At 41.1% G+C, this 17,309-nt stretch overlaps 1 protein-coding gene across 4 annotated transcripts in view; it reads left to right on the top strand.

Moving 5' to 3' along the window:
- The first annotated feature begins 400 nt into the window (after nucleotides 1-400).
- Nucleotides 401-17,309, top strand: part of Sesn (Sestrin) — a 173,299-nt gene continuing 156,390 nt past the window's right edge. For 2 of the 4 annotated variants that reach the window (XM_012366505.2, XM_067353350.1), the window contains exon 1: nucleotides 401-819. The gene's annotated coding sequence lies outside the window, so the exon portion shown is untranslated. Of the gene's footprint in view, nucleotides 820-3,650; nucleotides 4,527-17,309 lie in introns of those variants that run through there. The other 2 variants (XM_067353352.1, XM_067353351.1) reach the window with 2 other exon arrangements.

Below are 17,309 nucleotides of genomic sequence, written 5' to 3'. Positions count from 1 at the left end.
CGCAGAAGCATTCGACAGCGTCAGTACAATTATAAAAAACGAGGAATAAATTGATTCATCTAATTTCAATTAGAATTTAAATGAAAACAATGTGTAAAGAGCTTTGCACATGCTAGTCAACGCTTCTTCAGTATCGCATGCAAATATTTTTTCATATTTATATTATCGAATTCTGAGCTCGATTGCGATTTAAAGCCTACGGCTTTAAAACGGATAATGCTTCGCTACGTTAGAGCACCGCTCGCAGTGCGCGCGATAAGTCAGTCTATTGATCTTGTTGCTAGGTGATTCGCGCTGCGCTACCGCCGCGTTAAAAAGCGCCCGATGGCGGCCATTTAAAATCTAGCTGCGCTTTCCGCCGAGCGATGGCAGATGGCAGCAGCGGCGTGCGCGCGGGACAGCTCCGAGCCGCTCGCCGGAGTGACAGCTCGCGAGCTCGAACTGTCATCGGCGGTATCGCGCGCGTTCGTGTACCGTGATCGCGTATCCCGTGCTGCGAGTAAACGTATCCTGCCGGTGCTCGTGTAGCGAGCTCGTGCCGGTGACGCCGAGACGTGTCCTCACCATCATCGTGCAATCACATTTCAAAATCGCGTCTTTTTTTTTTTTTCCCCAGTCGAAAAAGCCGAACGGCCGCTGCGCATGGTGGGTGCGCACGCAAGGGAGAACGGCCTGCACCGCTCGCCGCCGCCGGCTCGGCCAGTCTGCTGGAAGATTCCACTGTGAGAGTAGGCTTTCGAAAAGTTTCGCGGAACCGCCGGCGAGTTTTCGCGGAGACCCCCAGTCGTCGGCTCACCGGGACGTCACCGGACAGATCAGGTACCGTGTTCAAGTATTTATCTGCCGGTCGAGGGCGCCTTTACGAAATTCGCGAGTGTATGTGTGTCCCTCTGTCCATGTGTGTGCGTGTACATGAGTGCCGTGTAACGTGTGTGCGAGAGAGAGAAAGAGAAAGAGGGAGACAGGTTGAGATTATTACAGCGGTCGCTCTCTCTGGGTTCAGCTGGGCTCTCAGCTGATGCACCGACCGACCGGTTCGCCGTCTTGATTTTGTGGACGTGATGTAGCGCTCGTAAGCCCGATCGTCGTACGCTTCGTCGCGATGACAATGACAGGTCGCGGTTTAAGGGATTCGCCGTCGCGCTACGAGATTACGCGGCTGCGTGTAATTTACACGGGAGCGGAAAATTTGGCTGACGATCAGCCAATGATCAACGATGACGTCGATCGGCCCTGCCCGTACGTCGTTGGCACGGGAGGCTTGAGGGGGGGAGGAGGGCGTTCGTTTAACCAGGGTTAGCGCTAACCGAGATCTCTCGGAATCGAACGCTCGCGTACTTTCCGACTCGTACATATGCGTTTAATTCCGAAATGGAATTCAATGGTTAAGTGTTATTCGAAAATGAGTTTATTCCGTTAAAGCTCTCGCAAAAGTGCCGTGTCACTCTTGATTACTTATGGGAACGTCGTTCTTTTGTTCTCTAAAGTCGTTGTTATCAGCACTCCGCTCGCGTTTTTCGCAATTTCGAGCTCCGGACTCATTTCAGTTTCAATTTCTGTGATCATTAATACTTCCTACAAATGTGATTGTTGTTATTCGTACGAATATTCATGATTGGAATTTCGTTACAGTTGCATATGTAATTACTGCAATTGAATCATTAATTTCTAATAACGGAGGTATTGAAACTGATTTTTCAACAATACGCTTGTGATTTCCTTTAAAGGATACGTAAATGATATTTTTCTGAAAATCTGCGCGAGTGATAAAACACGACGATTGACGATTAAAAGATTAATCCTTTTAATTCAGTTCAAAGCAGTTTTGATAAATGTTTTAACGTTAAATATTTCGTTTTTATTTTGTTATATTTGTGTGTCGTTTAACGTGACACGGTATTATTGTACAAAAGTACGCTATAATTTTAATGGCGTTTGAAGGTACATGGGTCAGATCTATCATGTTATTTGTTAACCTGATCGTGCATTTTTTACGCTTCTGTCAGGAATGACTTTCCATCCGCTCATACGAGTACGTGATACTTCGCGCACCGGCGATTTTACCTCTCGAGATCCTCGCACTACCACAACGCGCAGCGTCGATTCTCGGTGCTGACCTCGACAATGTCACGTCGCGCAATAACTGATTGATATTTCTTTAAAAAAACGATCGTGAGAAAGTTGATATTTCTTTAATTATTTCGGATAAGAAGATACATTTTCACGTGTATTTGTGGATAAATTTTTTATTATTAATTATTCAATTAAGAGAATAATATCATGTAAAAAAATAGTGAGGAATTGAAGTATTTTATAAACTAGAATTTTATCGCGAATAATAGCGTTAATACAAGTCGGAAATTACCGTGGCAATTTCTAATTGATATCCATTTTCATTGTTTTATACGCGAAACATTGGCATTCAATTGCATTTGATAGTTTCACAAAGTGAAAAGTTAATGTATCAAAAATACATCAAATTTCAAATATTTAATGCGCCCCGCTTTTAGGATCAATTGTCCTTCGCTCATGGCAAAAAAGTGTTCTATTAAATAAATTACTTGTTCAAATGAATCAGCGATACGTTCCGCGCATGATTGCACAAGTGGGAGCACTCATTCACTCAATCGCGTAACTTTGACTGTTGCACAAAGGTGCGCCGAATTTATTCGCGAAGAGTCGGAATAATTGTACGTGACGATATTCGCCATAATAAAATGCATTAATCATTTGTCAGTCACTTTGCTAGTCGAATTCCACAACTGTAGTCATGAAATCTCATTATGTATCTCTCGTCGGGGATAAGCTAAAATAATTCGCCGAGGACCAAAGTAATCTTGTGTAATGTCATTCATTCCGAAGTAGCTCGTCTTTATGCTACTCTTGAGAGGCATCGCCTAGAATGGCGCCGTACGTTGCGCGAATTTAATTCTGGACCCTTATTGTAACATTTAATTATACCGAGCATCCCGTCAGTATCGCATAAATCATTCAAACTACAGAATTCCGTGTGAGTTAGACTTCATTACTGCAAATGGATTATGTATTCTTTATTTAACATCAGGCAATTAATAAAATTCAATTTTACGTGCTGTGCGAAGATATATTAGAAATTGGCAACTCACGCCAAGTGAAAATTAGTTATCTGAATAATTACCACGTTTTTGGCTCGTATTATGATGTAATATTTATAATTACATAAAAATATAATATTCTTTATTTAATAACAGGTCACTTAACAAAATTTTAATCTGACGATTTAATTTAAAGATATACTGAAAATTTGAACGACAGGTTAATTAAGAAACAATTAGTTATATAAGTAAATACAAAGTTTTTTTTTTACTTTTATTATATGTAGTGTTTTCTTAAAACGCGACGCGTATTTATTAATTAACGCTGGATATTTTTATTAATAGAATTTTTGTTTAAAATATGAATAAAGATCTGATATGTTAAAGCTTGGAAAATTACGTTAAATGATAATTGGCCACGTAAGCGCGATACTAGGTTTATTTTTACTCATACTAGAATATTAGATTTCTATTTTTGTAAAAAAAACGCGACGCGATGCAAATCCGAGTAGAAGATTTTTTCTGGGTTAATCCCACACGATGTCACTCTACAATCTTGTAGCTTGAACATGCTATTATCGCATCTGATCCGAAAGCGCATCACGTCGCGGACACCCTTCTCGCAGTGACTCCTCGTTGGCGGGAGGGATCGTGCAGGGAAACGGCAACGAGGACGACGCGGCACCGTTATCGCTCGCGAATCGACTCGCTTTTCCGTGAAGCGCCGCCGTCGCGCGCGCTGCACCGTGGAGGTCACCGCGCCCGGTTGCAGCTGAGTTTCCAGCTGACGAGCGGAGGCTGCGACCGGTTCTCTCTCGCCATGCTCTTTCCTCCTACTCCTTACCCCACCCACCCTTTTTCTCTCCGTCTTCTTCATTCTCTCTGCGCGCTCCTTTCCTACCGGCCACCACCTCCACCTTTTTCCCTTTAAATTGCCTTTCACGTGCTCCGCGCGACTCTGCCACCGCCGTCGTCTCTCTCCTCTTCTTCGCCTTTGCCGCTCTACCACCTCCTCCTCCCCCGCTGGCTCATCCTACCCTCCCCTCTTCAGAAGTTCGTATTGTTCATCGTCGTCGCGCGCGCACGGTCGGGAACGGCCGACTTCGGTGAACCAGTTCCGAATCGTTTCGTTCGCGCGTCTCTTCGGCACGTTCCGCGTGACGGAGAACGCGCGCCGTCTCAAGTGACGCGACGAGAGTGCGACAGAAAAGAACGCGCGTTAATTCCGGGTGCAGGGAGAAAGAGAAAGAGAGAGAGAGAAAGAGGAAAGAGCGCGCGCGCGCTGACGTTCAGATTGCGCCGCGATTTTTGGCGCCGTCCGAAAAGAAAAATTCGCGCGAACGGCTTTCGAGTGGTCATCCCCGGATGAATCATCCGTAGTGAGAAAAAAGTGAATCTCTAGCCAATGTTTCACACAGCGTACTTTATGGAACTTTCGCCGGGAGAAGAAATGTGAGATGTGTTCCGCTCATTTCCTCGCTCATTTAGAACGTCTATAATCTCCGTCTATTATCAAGGATGTGCTTTAATTGAATAATTTATTTCGCCAACATAATATTTGAAGTTAATTAACAGGTGAAGGTAGTTGAATTTCTCGTTCGTGGCTTCTTGCGCCGAGTACATTCGCGAAACCGCATGCGTTCCGAAATTAACGAGGGAGCGCAATTTTGCGTCGGTCACATTTCGTCTCGCGCCGCGAACCAGTCCTCGGGCAAAAATTTCGCCTTCTTAATTCTCTCTTCCCCCTCCCCCCCCTCCCTCTCCTGACCCATTACCCCTGTCGCGAATGCGACAAAAGGCCGATTATGTTCACAAGAGCTCGTTCCGCGGAGTGCGGTAAAAAAGGCGACGGCGACGATGGCCAGCCGTCGGCGGTGGGATTGCGGTACTTCTGGAAATCTAAACGACTTGAAATTGCGAGCTGGCCGCGCTGGCGAACACGCGATTCGCCGTTTCAAGGCTCGCTCGCTCGCGAAACACAGCCGTAACGTATCCGTACTCCGGGATGCTCGGGTTCAACTCGGTAGCGATTATACATGGGCTGCGATTATTCATTCGCTAACAAGCATCGAGGAAGCACAACATGAAAATTTGATTCTACTTTATTGCCCTCCATTACATCGGTATTTTTTTTTTTTTTTTATGAGTTCACCTTGCGGGACTTGCAATTAGTTTTAAAAGGCCAGCAGGCGCGCGCATTATTTACACTCCGGAGACAGGAATCCCGTATCGACATTTGACGATTGAGCTACAGCGCGCTCGAGCAAAGTAAATCGATCGGCTTTACCGATTCGCCTCGTCGGTGTTTTTGAAGCGTCGCGACTCGGCGGCGTTCGCGCGCTCGGCCGCGGATCGGCCAGAAAGAAACTCAGCGCGCAGTTAAATTGATCGTAATTGGGCTGCCGACGGCGGCAGTAAAATGTTGCGATCCGGTCGTTCGGCTGCGTTTTATCGTCGCAACAACCGGTTGCATTGTGGATCGCCTGGCTCGTAAAAACCTCGATTGTAAGAGGGGTCCGATCTCGCGGCCATCGGAAGAGAGAAAAATCTACAGACCGGTATTCTCACCGCGCTAAATGTTGCCGTTCGTTCCATAGTCCTTTTCTTTTCCTTTTTTATTTAATGTGAAACGCGCGCTCGATTACAACAGTGTAAAGGACGGTTGCTCGAACTTATTCATGAAAGGAAGAACGCACAAAGTCCAGTAAATAAATTAAGGATTAATCGGCATACGAGTTATGTGAGTTTCTCTTTTCTTCTTTTTTTTTTTTTTTTTTAATTTTTTGCAAGCCATTTTTTGCGTCGCCGATATATTATTCATCGCGGCAGAAATTACCGCTCTCGTGCAAAATGACACGCGCAATGCTACTTCGTCGATATTAAATAATTCAGACTTCAGCTCGGAGATATCCCTGTTCCAGTAATCTCGTCGTTGCCGCGATAAGCGTTGATTGCCGTTACATCGTTGGTAAACCTGTCAGCCCGGTCTGCAGCCGTGTTACGCGACGACACGCGAGAATCATAAAGTCAATGACGGAGGGGCAGCTCTCGAGCAAACGAAACACTCGTCCGATGAAAACAAAATTGCAACAATGTTTCTCTATGCTAAAATGTAGAGAAAAAAATATACTAATTAGGTACTAAAAAAAAGCATGAATTTTTATTTGATAGAGGCTCGTTCGTTTTAATTGCGCTCTCTTCTTCGCGCTTTCTGCATTTAGAATGAGGTAGCTGTTCATTCAGGTTTTATAGAAGGTAAGAGAGAAAGAAGAAACAAAACGTCGGAAGTGCTAATAAAACGGGGCTATCCAATTTCTTTGGATTTCACGTAATTTCATCTGGGCGTGAGAGTCATGTTCGTGCAAATCATGCGATTTGAGGATTATGAGGTATTACTTTGGTAAAACACTTGGCCAACCTTCAACGTAATGGAAATATACCCTCTCGACTCCCCGGGGCCGCGGTAACTTCGATTATGTAACGCGGATTGCAGGCGCTTCGGTTTGAGGGTTAATACTCGTCCACGGGACAACCCAGCCGAAGTTCATTATCGCGCTGCTTAATTTATGTCGCGCGCAAGATATACGAGTCGCCGCGACACTCGGATCTCCGTGCGAATGTATCTCTCTCTTTATTCGGTCGTATAATCTTTATTAAGTTGCCGCGAAATCGTATGCGTGTATGCATACGCACAAAAATGATACGACGGAGATAACCGTTACAGAATGCACATTTTTAAGTTAAAATTAAATTTAACGAGACAATCGTGATAATTAACGGGCTCATAAAAAGGCGAAAAACGTGCTGAGCATATTCAATGTTTATCTCACAGTTATCCATATTTATTACAACAATTTTAGATAAAAGTCGGCAGAACAGCGGTTAACATAATATATGCCGGTGTGAATACAATGTATGAATATTGTGCTATAAAAAAGTGATTGAATTCGCTTTTACAACAATGTCTTTTCTAATCTTCCTTTTCTAACATTTAAAGAGTTTGCTTTAATAATTGTTAAATTATTGTCCTTTAAAAAAAAACTATTTAAGAAATATCATAGGCAGATTTTTGCACGTGTGCGTTTTTATGTTAAAAAAAAATGTTGGGAAAAAACGTCATTACCTAGTTTGATTAATGCTGTCAAATGTTTTTTGTGTTCTCGGAAAAACGAAGATTTTGAAGTGACAATTGTTTTTTAATGGCTTTGGAAAAAGATAAATATATATAGCACTCATTATCACATCAATGAGCTGAGCGAAAACACTTCCGCGAAAAAAAAAGAGATAAATACTTGTGATACTTCATTTGCCGTAATGAATGACTAATGACTGATTCAGGCTTGGTTTAGCAAAAGGATCGATTGTCCAATAGTATTACTCAACCGACCGGTCATTCCCTGGTGCATCCATCGTGCGGTTGGCAACCGGCGTTCACTCGCTTGCTCGCGATGCAAGCCTTTCGTTGTTGCTAAGCGGCCGGATTTCCATGCGCGTTGCGAGGCGGCTTTGCACTCTGAGAGCCGCGACGTTGAGAACCGCTGAGAGTTAGCACTCGGGCACCCGGTAGGCATCGCAGACAGCGAGGCGCTGCTCGCGCAACCGCGCGTGTGTCACTCGAGAGAGATTGAATAATCGCGGCGTTCCGCGCGATTCGAAAAGTGCAATCGATATCGGTACATTCGCCCGCTCGCGCTCCACGGCCGATAACCGATAACGGACGTCATCCCGGTCAACGTGCGAGTATCGAGGCCGCCGTTATTAGCTCTCGGCCAAGAAGACAAATAGAAAGTTGCCTAAAGCCCGTGTCACGCGCGTTGGAAAAGTTCGCGGCGGTGAAAAGTTATCGTGTGCGCGGTCGATTTTTATAAAATACATTATAGAGGCATTGTATGCCGCTGTCTGCCTTAAACCTTACATCTACAATCGAGAATTAATTTAGGCGATCAGAAAGTCGCTTTAAATTGCACACGATTAGGCAAGTATTATTTTATAGAAACTTGCGAAGAGAACAATGTCGATATTGCTCCGAAATTGGTTAAACTACCGTAGCACCAACAATTTTCACTGCATGGTTTGGCTGTAACGTTTGCGGATTATCTCTGTACGCTCTGTAACGTCGCTATGCGCATATATGGGATATTCCACTTGTTGATGCAAACGAATTAACACATTAAATCCAGAGGTGGAACTAGTGCCGAAGCACGCGATACAAAATTCACGAGGTAGCTAAACTGCATATTATCGATTTCTGTTTTTTTTTTTTTACCATATTCCACGCGTTTTCCCAACATTAATAACATAATGCTTGATACTTTTTTTATGACGAAGGTGCAAAGTGTCCGCGGCGGGAAATGAAAAATATTAATTAACTCTGGGAACAAGCGCGTTTTCTTGGTTACATATATTATCAAGCAGAGAAATTTCTCGCGTGGGTATCATAAAAAGAAAGTAGTTTGTATTAGAAAACTTCGCGGTTTATCGCCGCCACTTCTACGATCTACACTGGAGGAATGCGTATGAAAGTACGAGGCAAAAGTCAGGCAGTGGCGAGAGATAAAGTTATCAACTGTAATATCTGTATTACCATATCTGCATGGAAATACGAGTATATGTGCTATATCGCGTTGCAATTAAAACGCCCCAGGTATTTTCCGCTTTCGCCTGATATTGTGCGATTTATCTCTTTTATTCGCGGCAACATACCGAGGAAATATGATTGCGGCAGTTTAGGATCTCTTTAGAGCACTTGGCAAAGTATTATTCGCGGCCGCAATTTTTCATTAAAGCTCTTGTTGTTTCCTCTCCGCTTCCGTATTGAATTATGATCTCAGGAGTGAGAAATCATGTGATTTTTTTCTTGCAATACACGTCGAAATAAATTCATTCTCTCTCACACCGCCACTGCGCGTCCGATTGATACAATACTCCGTATATTTCTTTTTTATTATTTCGCATCAAATACGTCATGATTCAATCAATACGGGTATTTTACATTTCCTGCGCGAGAATAAATCCGACGACAATTGATAAAGATTTACAGTTATTTATTAATATACGAATCGAAAAAGGCATCTTTTGATATATTTTATCGTTCATACTGTCGAACGCGAGTGGTGACGAAAAAACTGATTTATTTTGATGCATAGCGTAAAAAAAGAATTTGACGCAATCCTTCGCTTCTGACGTCATAATTCAATATGATTGCAACGAAGGATCAGCAGTCAGGAAAAATATATTGCATTCTAAAACTGTACTAAAAAGTTTGCTTGATTTATCGTTTGTATCGGTTGGCCTTGTTTACGCTCATCGTTATTTGTGATCTCAAAATTCAGACAAATGCACCGGATATATGTTTTAGCCATTACTCAAACGCGAAACAAGTTCTGTTGCAATTGAAAGGGTTTACGATTAATATAACTTTAATAGCCACTCCGTAATTATGCGAAACACGCCCGCAATCCGGCATCTCTTCGCCATCGGTGCGATGGTGGCTGCCTTTTGACGGCGAAACATATCGATTCGCGCGTTAATGTATCGCCGAAGAGCGAACGGGCCGCCCACTCTTCGGGCCCGGCGGCTCTCTCAAGGCCTCTTCTCACCACGAAAGGATTTTCGTAAACAAAATTTACGGTCGTTGAACTCGGTCGCGCGGCGGTGTGTTGCCCCCACGTCGGCCGGCGCACGCGAGAGATCGTCGAGGTTAGCTCGTTTATTCTCGCTTGAAACGCGATTAAAGTCTGTCGTCTCGGCCGAATCGCTCGGCTTAGGTTTGGATTACGTTCCGCCGGTTCTATCGTCGCGTCTCTAGCTTCCCTCGCGGCTATTTGTTGCTGCATATTGTAATACGACTAACCGTAATTTGATCACTACTAGTAACTTGATATAATACAGCTTACATCGATATCTGTCAATATTTATTAGCACAATCAATATTTCATTTCAGAAATAAAAGCGTATTTTCATATTTCTCATGTAGTCATTTTTCAAAAATCATTTCGGAGGCTAATTGAAGTGAATTATATTTCGTTGTTTCTATTTCTCACTCGCGCCGAATTTATCCAATAATACTGTGTAACATTTGTGTACGAGATTCTTAATTTGCATTTTGCATAATATCTTTGACGTTATTATTTAACTCGCAATTGATATATTATTAAATGAAAAAGGAATTAACTAAAGTTTTGCTACAAGCTATTTCGAAAGCAGCAGCACAACACGATTCTGCGATACAATAAGTTGATATGTTTCTTTGTGCATTACAATTGGAGCGTCACATTAATGGCGCTAATTCTACTGGCAACTCATTGTTACCGTGCTCGTTAGTACTCTCATTATTTTAATTTTATCATTGCTATATCTGCATATGCTTTTGAAACACCGAGCCGTGTACTATTATCACAAATTTATTTTTATTTATATTTACAAATGATATTTAAATAATTCATATGTCTGTTTTCCACGCATTCACAAACGCATTTATTTTTTATAAACTCGTTGAAGGAATTTTCCGCGAATACAGAGTTATTGTCTGAAACTGTCGGAAAACGACAAGTAACTAGAGTAGAACACAAGCATCGTCGCTCTCGCAATGCGCTTTTTTTTCTACGTTTTCTCCGTTTATTTTTCTCGAATTTGTTCAGTGTAATGTTAACGTCGCGTATGCAGTATGCGGAAACGAGGTTAAAACGAAGCGAGCCCGGAAACCGCGGATTTCTGCGAAGTTTGTCGCTGTATTCCGACTGTCGCTACATTGCAGCGTTAAGCAATTTCCGAGGTAACTCGGCGACATTTCGTTCGGTGACAATAGCGCGGTTAACGCGCGTTCCCGTTGCATATTTATCAGACGTCATGCCCGATAACGATCGGTCGATTTCTTAATTATCCCCAGCGCGCACACGTCGGGGCTTTTCGTTGCGCGCGTCACACCATTTTTTCGCGCGAGCAGACGTGAATGCATCGCACCTGTGACTGGTTCGAAAAAAAAGAAGAGAAAAGACAGGAAGGAGATTAGAGTAGATGCACAGCGAGTGATCTATTAAGGCATGTGTGTTGTGTAATTTTGCCGTGTTGCGTAAAGTGAAATTATTATTTTCGTTGCACGGTGAAAAAGTGTTCCGAGGATGCGGGGAATGGAAAAATAAATGGCCGCTGCTGCTCCCCTGCGCTGGATGTAAAAAAAAAAACGGCGGCGGGTCATAAAATATCAGGGTCGTGCGAAAATTTTCCGCGATTCCCCATTCGATGTTTACAAGCGATCGTTGATCCCCCGTGTCCTTTCTCACGGAGGTTCTTGGGAGTGCAGGTGCATTGCTTATTGTCTATGCAAATCACGTACGCTAAACGGTAGCGTTGTCACAAGGAAAAAAGTAAGCTCTTAAACTGTGCGTTTCAAACGTTTCCGTTCGTTCTTTTGATTTCACGACAATAATATTATCTCATTCAGTTTTACACTCACAGACTGTTAAAGTTTCAAGTTTTTTTTATCATTATCTTGAATATTTTATAGATTTTTTTTATCATTATCTTGAATATTTTATAGAATATTTTATAGATTAAATTATAGAATACAATCGCAATTTACCATTTGAATTAGGGATGGCATTTATGTGATAGTAAAAAAGTACATTAAACGTTGTCACGAAGAAAAAAAGTAAGCTCTTAAACCGTGCGTTTCGAACGTATCCGCTCGTTCTTGTTATTTTATGATAATATCATGGCATTATCTTATTTAATTCTATATATTTAAATTGTTAAAGTTTTAAATAATTTTTATTATTTTGTGCAACATTCAGGTTACACCGTAGAATAAAATCTCGACTTGCAATTTGAGACTGAATTATGGAAAGCATTCGTGTGATAGTATAATAAAAGCATAACAGTATAATAAAATAATGTAGGCTAAACGTTAATGCTGTCACGAAGAAAAAAAAGTAAGCTCTTAAACCGTGTATTTTAAAACGTTTCTACTTATCCTTTTTATTTCGCGATTATAACATTATTGTATTACATTATTTCAATCTACACTCTTAAACTATTAAAGTTTCAAATATTTTTATCATACATTTTGTGTAACGTTCAAATTGAATTGTAGATTAAAACTATGACTTGCAATTTGAGATCGAATTATAACAGACATTCGTGTGACAATATAATAAAAGTATAACAGTATAAATAGTGATAATATGGAGGTTATAATAATTGTTAAAAAAATGGGTAGATTTTACTTTTACCAAATATTCGATATTTTAACAATTAATACGATAGCCAAAATTGTACCAGAATAATCAGCTTCATGCGAGAGAGAATATTTGTGCGAGATTTCGCACAGTTTGTTGTCGATATCACATCGACCATAGTTTGGCCCGTCATTCGTGGAGGAAATGCATCGGATGAACCGCATAGCACACAGAAACTGTGAGGCTGTTGCACTAGCAGTGTGCCAATCCGACCGCTATTGCACTCTATGCAGTTGCATGTGCTATAGCTAGCTAGTAGTGTCTACCGTCCTTTTTGCAAACATCGCTCGCCATCGCGAGTATATGTACTAGCTTTTCCGATACTATTCTCGGCGGTTTCTATGGCAGGAATTGTTTAGAGTTCCCTAATTTGTCACTTAAATATGAATAACGCAAACAGTTTACGAAGAAAATTTGGGACTCTTTTAAGAATTTTTCCGCTTAAAATTTCGATCGTAACTCTAAAACTGTAACTGCGAATTATAAAAAGAGGATTTTCTAAAGGATTATGTATTACGATTATAATTTTCTTCTATTTTTACGTGGATACATTTTTGCTATCGCAAGCAAGCTCCAGCGACGAATAATAATCAAAATTGCATTGCCTTTTTTAGCAGGCTGTCGATATAATCCTCTGGCATTATACGCCTACTGGCGTCGATTAACGTCGATCATTTCGCGTTGCATTCTATGGTAAAATCCCGAGCAGATCAAGATTCAAGCCCCACCACACATTTCTCGCGTCGCGCTGAAGAATCGACCAGTTTTTTTTTCTCTTCCGCCGCATTGATGGCGCGTTCTTTCGCGAATCTCTGGCGGAGAAGTCGCGCTAACGATTCCGCTCGCAGACACGCCTGGTTTTCACCTATATTCCTCTTTCTCGCATACCCCGCGTAGTCGACGAGAAAATAACATGGAAGACGAGACCATATAATTAGAAAGTATATGTACGTAGTCACGTGGTCCTTAGGTGGAGTCCGCAAATATCTCGGCAAGCCGCGGAAAGCAACTGACGGTGATTAGCGAAACGGTTTATTTGCACTTTTCGCGCGGGCTTCTTCCTCGGCGGTGCATCCACGTGCGCTCTCGCAAGTTCTCGCATCGTTGACTACTCTGACGCGGAAAATTGCGCACTTGCATCACATCTCTGTTCTGAGTCAGTTTAATCAAATTTGAATTTTAGATTTTGCAGCCAATTAATATGTTAAACAATTTAGTCTTTCTATTTTTACAATGTTTCACGCTTCCTCTCTAATCTCGTTTCTGCAGTTTCCCTTTACTCGCGGCGCTTGAGGAGCGAAAGAAAAAAAAAAAGGACGGTAGCTGGTCGTAGTAAAATGTGTAGCAAAATTAGCGTCTGGTGGACACGCTCTGTCTCCGGGGGTATGAAAATTCGTTGCCCCGATTACAGGGGCCGATGAACACGTTCGGTCGATTTGACTCGACCTAGGGAAAAAGGGCTGTCTCGGGCAGTTAGCGGGCGGGTCTGTGTAGGATAAGCTATCGCCGCAGTCTGGCCCTTTACCTACCGAGTCTCTTGTCGGGTCGTTAAGTCCGATAATACGATGAGAGCGACTAGATGGGACAAAATTAGATCGCAATTAATTTAATTTCTCTGGCTTTGATGACCACGGTGTAACCTCGTTTAAATCGAGCTTATTGCAGATACAGAACTTCGCTTCACCGTCGATATGCTGTCCCTCTCAAAATATCATCCTGGAAACAGAGAGATTGATGCTTTAACATGCTTTCGCGAATTTCTAGTCTTCGATTTCACTTTTCTTTTTATTTATTAAAGCGCGCTTTGCATTTGTATTTTAAAGGGGACTAAAAATAAAGCGCGCCTTAAAGTGCATCGATGCGCGCTGTGGATTACACAATGGAACGCGCTATTCACGCATATAAGCCACGCACGGCGCACCTTTCATACTCCTACATTTCATGCAATCGCGCTTAGGGTATCCATGAACTGAGCGGGGGGAGGGGCAATCTTGCCTCGGTTGATTTACATAGAAGATCTTTGTCGATTCTCTTGCTGAGACAGCACAGCACATTCACGTGCAGACCCGCGTGCGTGCGTATTACGTCACGTGTTTAGTGTGATATTTTTAGCGAACCGGCACGTCTACACGCGGTCTTCTATTGACATGTAAACGTCACGAATAAGCGTTGCTTTAAATCGAGACAGCTGATACATTAGATACTTTCGTATCGCTCTTTTGTCTCTCTGAATTTCATTATTCAGCGTCTATTCTCATTTTTTATTACTATTTTTTGTTCTCTCTAAAACGTAATGTTAATTGCGTTTCTTTAAATCCGTGTTGTCAAAATTGTGTCATCCTTATTAACTACTGTGTTGCAAAGATTTGAGAGCGACGTAGGCAGAAATTTTATCCTCAGAAGGATGTAACGTGCATATCAGTATTACGATTACGTTTCAAAATGTTGTTTGCCGAGTAAGTAGAATTTCACAAGAAATTCTGTATTCCGAAAGTGAGCAAATTATTTATGCCTGATAAAGATTAGTACAAAATTGAACTGTTTTTAGTATTTGTTTGTAATTTCGACAATTTATTTTTTATCACTATTTATCTACTAACTAAAAATAGATAAAATAAATTATGAAATATATATATATATATAAATTATGAGATATATTGCTAAAAATAATTTAACTCTTTTGTTCGTTATATTGATACTCTTTTTAAAGCGCTAATTCATATTCATACGCCTGTGTTTACTGGATTCTCATTTCATATACAGAGTATCTTGGATGACACACATTTTCTCTTTACATTGAAAGTTGAGCTAAGAAATATAATCTAAGAGAATATTTATCTCCATTTCAAATAAATATTACTAGATTTTTAATTATTTTTGCGTTAAAGAGTTCTCTGTGTCTTAAAAATGTAATTAAATATGCAAGATGTCTGGAACATTGTATAGTAAAATATCATTTTTAATGCAATTTTAAGTAGACTTTACTTTCATAGAATTTTAATTAGATGTTTAGCCGTCAAGATGTTTAATATATAGAAGATTGAGAAATTGTCAGAAAATTTTCATCCAATTTTCTAGAGAAAATTTTATACTAGAAATTTAAAAAGAATCTTTTTCACAGTAAAGAGAATGCACGAAGAATACTTAATACACAATGTACATTTAATGCGAACAAAGTACTCATTCTGCAATTACATTTGAGATAAATACAAACTAGCACCTCGTGTGCTCGTCCGACTGTGTTCATTAAAATTCATGAAAAGTCAATTAGCCGATTAATCATGGCGTGCGGAGCACTCCTCCTTTAGGATGCAAGGATTACCTTCCCCGTCCAAACACAGTGCTTCGTTCGAATGCGTGAATAAGTCTTAATTCACATTGACCTATCGTGTGTGTGCATATTGCATCTCTGTTCTTCATTACGTCGATGACGTAAATGGCCGATGTATCGTGTTCGTCACGCTCTTGGCAAGATTTATCGTTATTATATAATAACGAATCATACGATTAAGCTGTGTACGACGTTAAAGCGCGCATCGATGTGCTTACAGTGTTTAGTTCCGTGTTGAGTTTTTATTAAAATATGATTTTCAAAATCGCTGCATCATATAAATATACATTTATTAATATCCATAAGATTATTAAGCAGCAAGATTGTATTTTTATATTATTCTGAAAAATATACAAAACTTGACGGAAAAGAGATCTCAGAGAATACACGTTTTATATAAAGTACTTTTTGAATTTTTGGATGTTTGGTTTGGTTTTCACTTTAAAAGACAGAGTCATCAATATGATTCTTCGTCTTACTGTGTGACACCCTGTATATTTTCTCTAATCGGATGTTTCCTCTCTTCCATCTTTTTTCAAGACGCACCATTAATATCGACCTGGATTCGCCGTTTAAAAGACTGCCCCCTCCCGCACCACGACAATCGCGAGTCGAGTTCTCCGTGTTCAGTAGCCATGAAGGCACTAGTTGTGGAAGGGACCTTGTTTGTTTTTTAATCTTTAATCTATACTTCGCCTACGGTTTCGCATTGCTATATTCATATGTAAGGCTACTCTATACGTGCAGTGCCACTGGCAATAACAACTAACACCGCTCTTTCCAAGCGATGATGCAAGTAAGCGTTCTTCGAAGGTTTCAACGAGAACTTGTATATCTTTGTTTGCAAAAGCAAACTCGGGAATCATTTCATCGCGCTGTGATATAAATGATATAATTAGATAAAATTTTTACAATTACTTATATTTCTTAGAATGTCTCTGTAAAAAGCAAATTATATTTTTATTTTGCCAATTTATTTAGTATTATCTGATATCTTTTTTTAAAAATAGATAAGTGAAAGAGAAAAAGAATACAAGATGATAAGAATACAAGATGACACGTTATACATTTTACAAAAACGTCTGGAAAATTGCGGCTAGAATACATCGGTGTTGTCGACGTAAACCCGAAATTTCCCTAAAGTATTATTCGCCGGTGATGACGTCTCGGGACCTCATCTAAAATTTAATATTGCTTACTCTTTTCGCATTTGCCTCGACAAAGACGCATTACGCCTCGCCTCTCGCGCGCGAGATCATGCTGCAAGATTTCTCCTTGGCAATCAGGATCGTATTCCGCCTCCCGTCACGCGCGTCTATCTCGGCCTCCTAGCCGAGGTAGCCTCGTTTCCGTCTCGTCTCTCCTCGCCGCGCGTAATGCTATTATCTATCTCTCACTTGTTATGCTGCCAACGTTCGGCCGGTATAACAGAATTAACGTTGCATTTAGGGTACGCACAGATCGGTCAACGCCTTCAAACGCGCACCCGAGGACTCCCCCGGAATAATTAATGACGATTAGAGTAATGGTTAGTTGTATACCAAATTGGGAAAATCGATGAAAAGCGTCGTAGCTTTCCAAGATACACATTTACGGTAAACCGATTTTCTCACAAGTTGAATATGCAAGAGTTAAAAATGTATTTTATTCTTATGAAATGAATGTGAT

The sequence above is a fragment of the Linepithema humile genome, chromosome 4, assembly GCF_040581485.1.
Source record: "Linepithema humile isolate Giens D197 chromosome 4, Lhum_UNIL_v1.0, whole genome shotgun sequence".
NCBI lineage: Eukaryota > Metazoa > Arthropoda > Insecta > Hymenoptera > Formicidae > Linepithema > Linepithema humile.
This window is presented reverse-complemented; position numbering and strand designations above follow the sequence as displayed.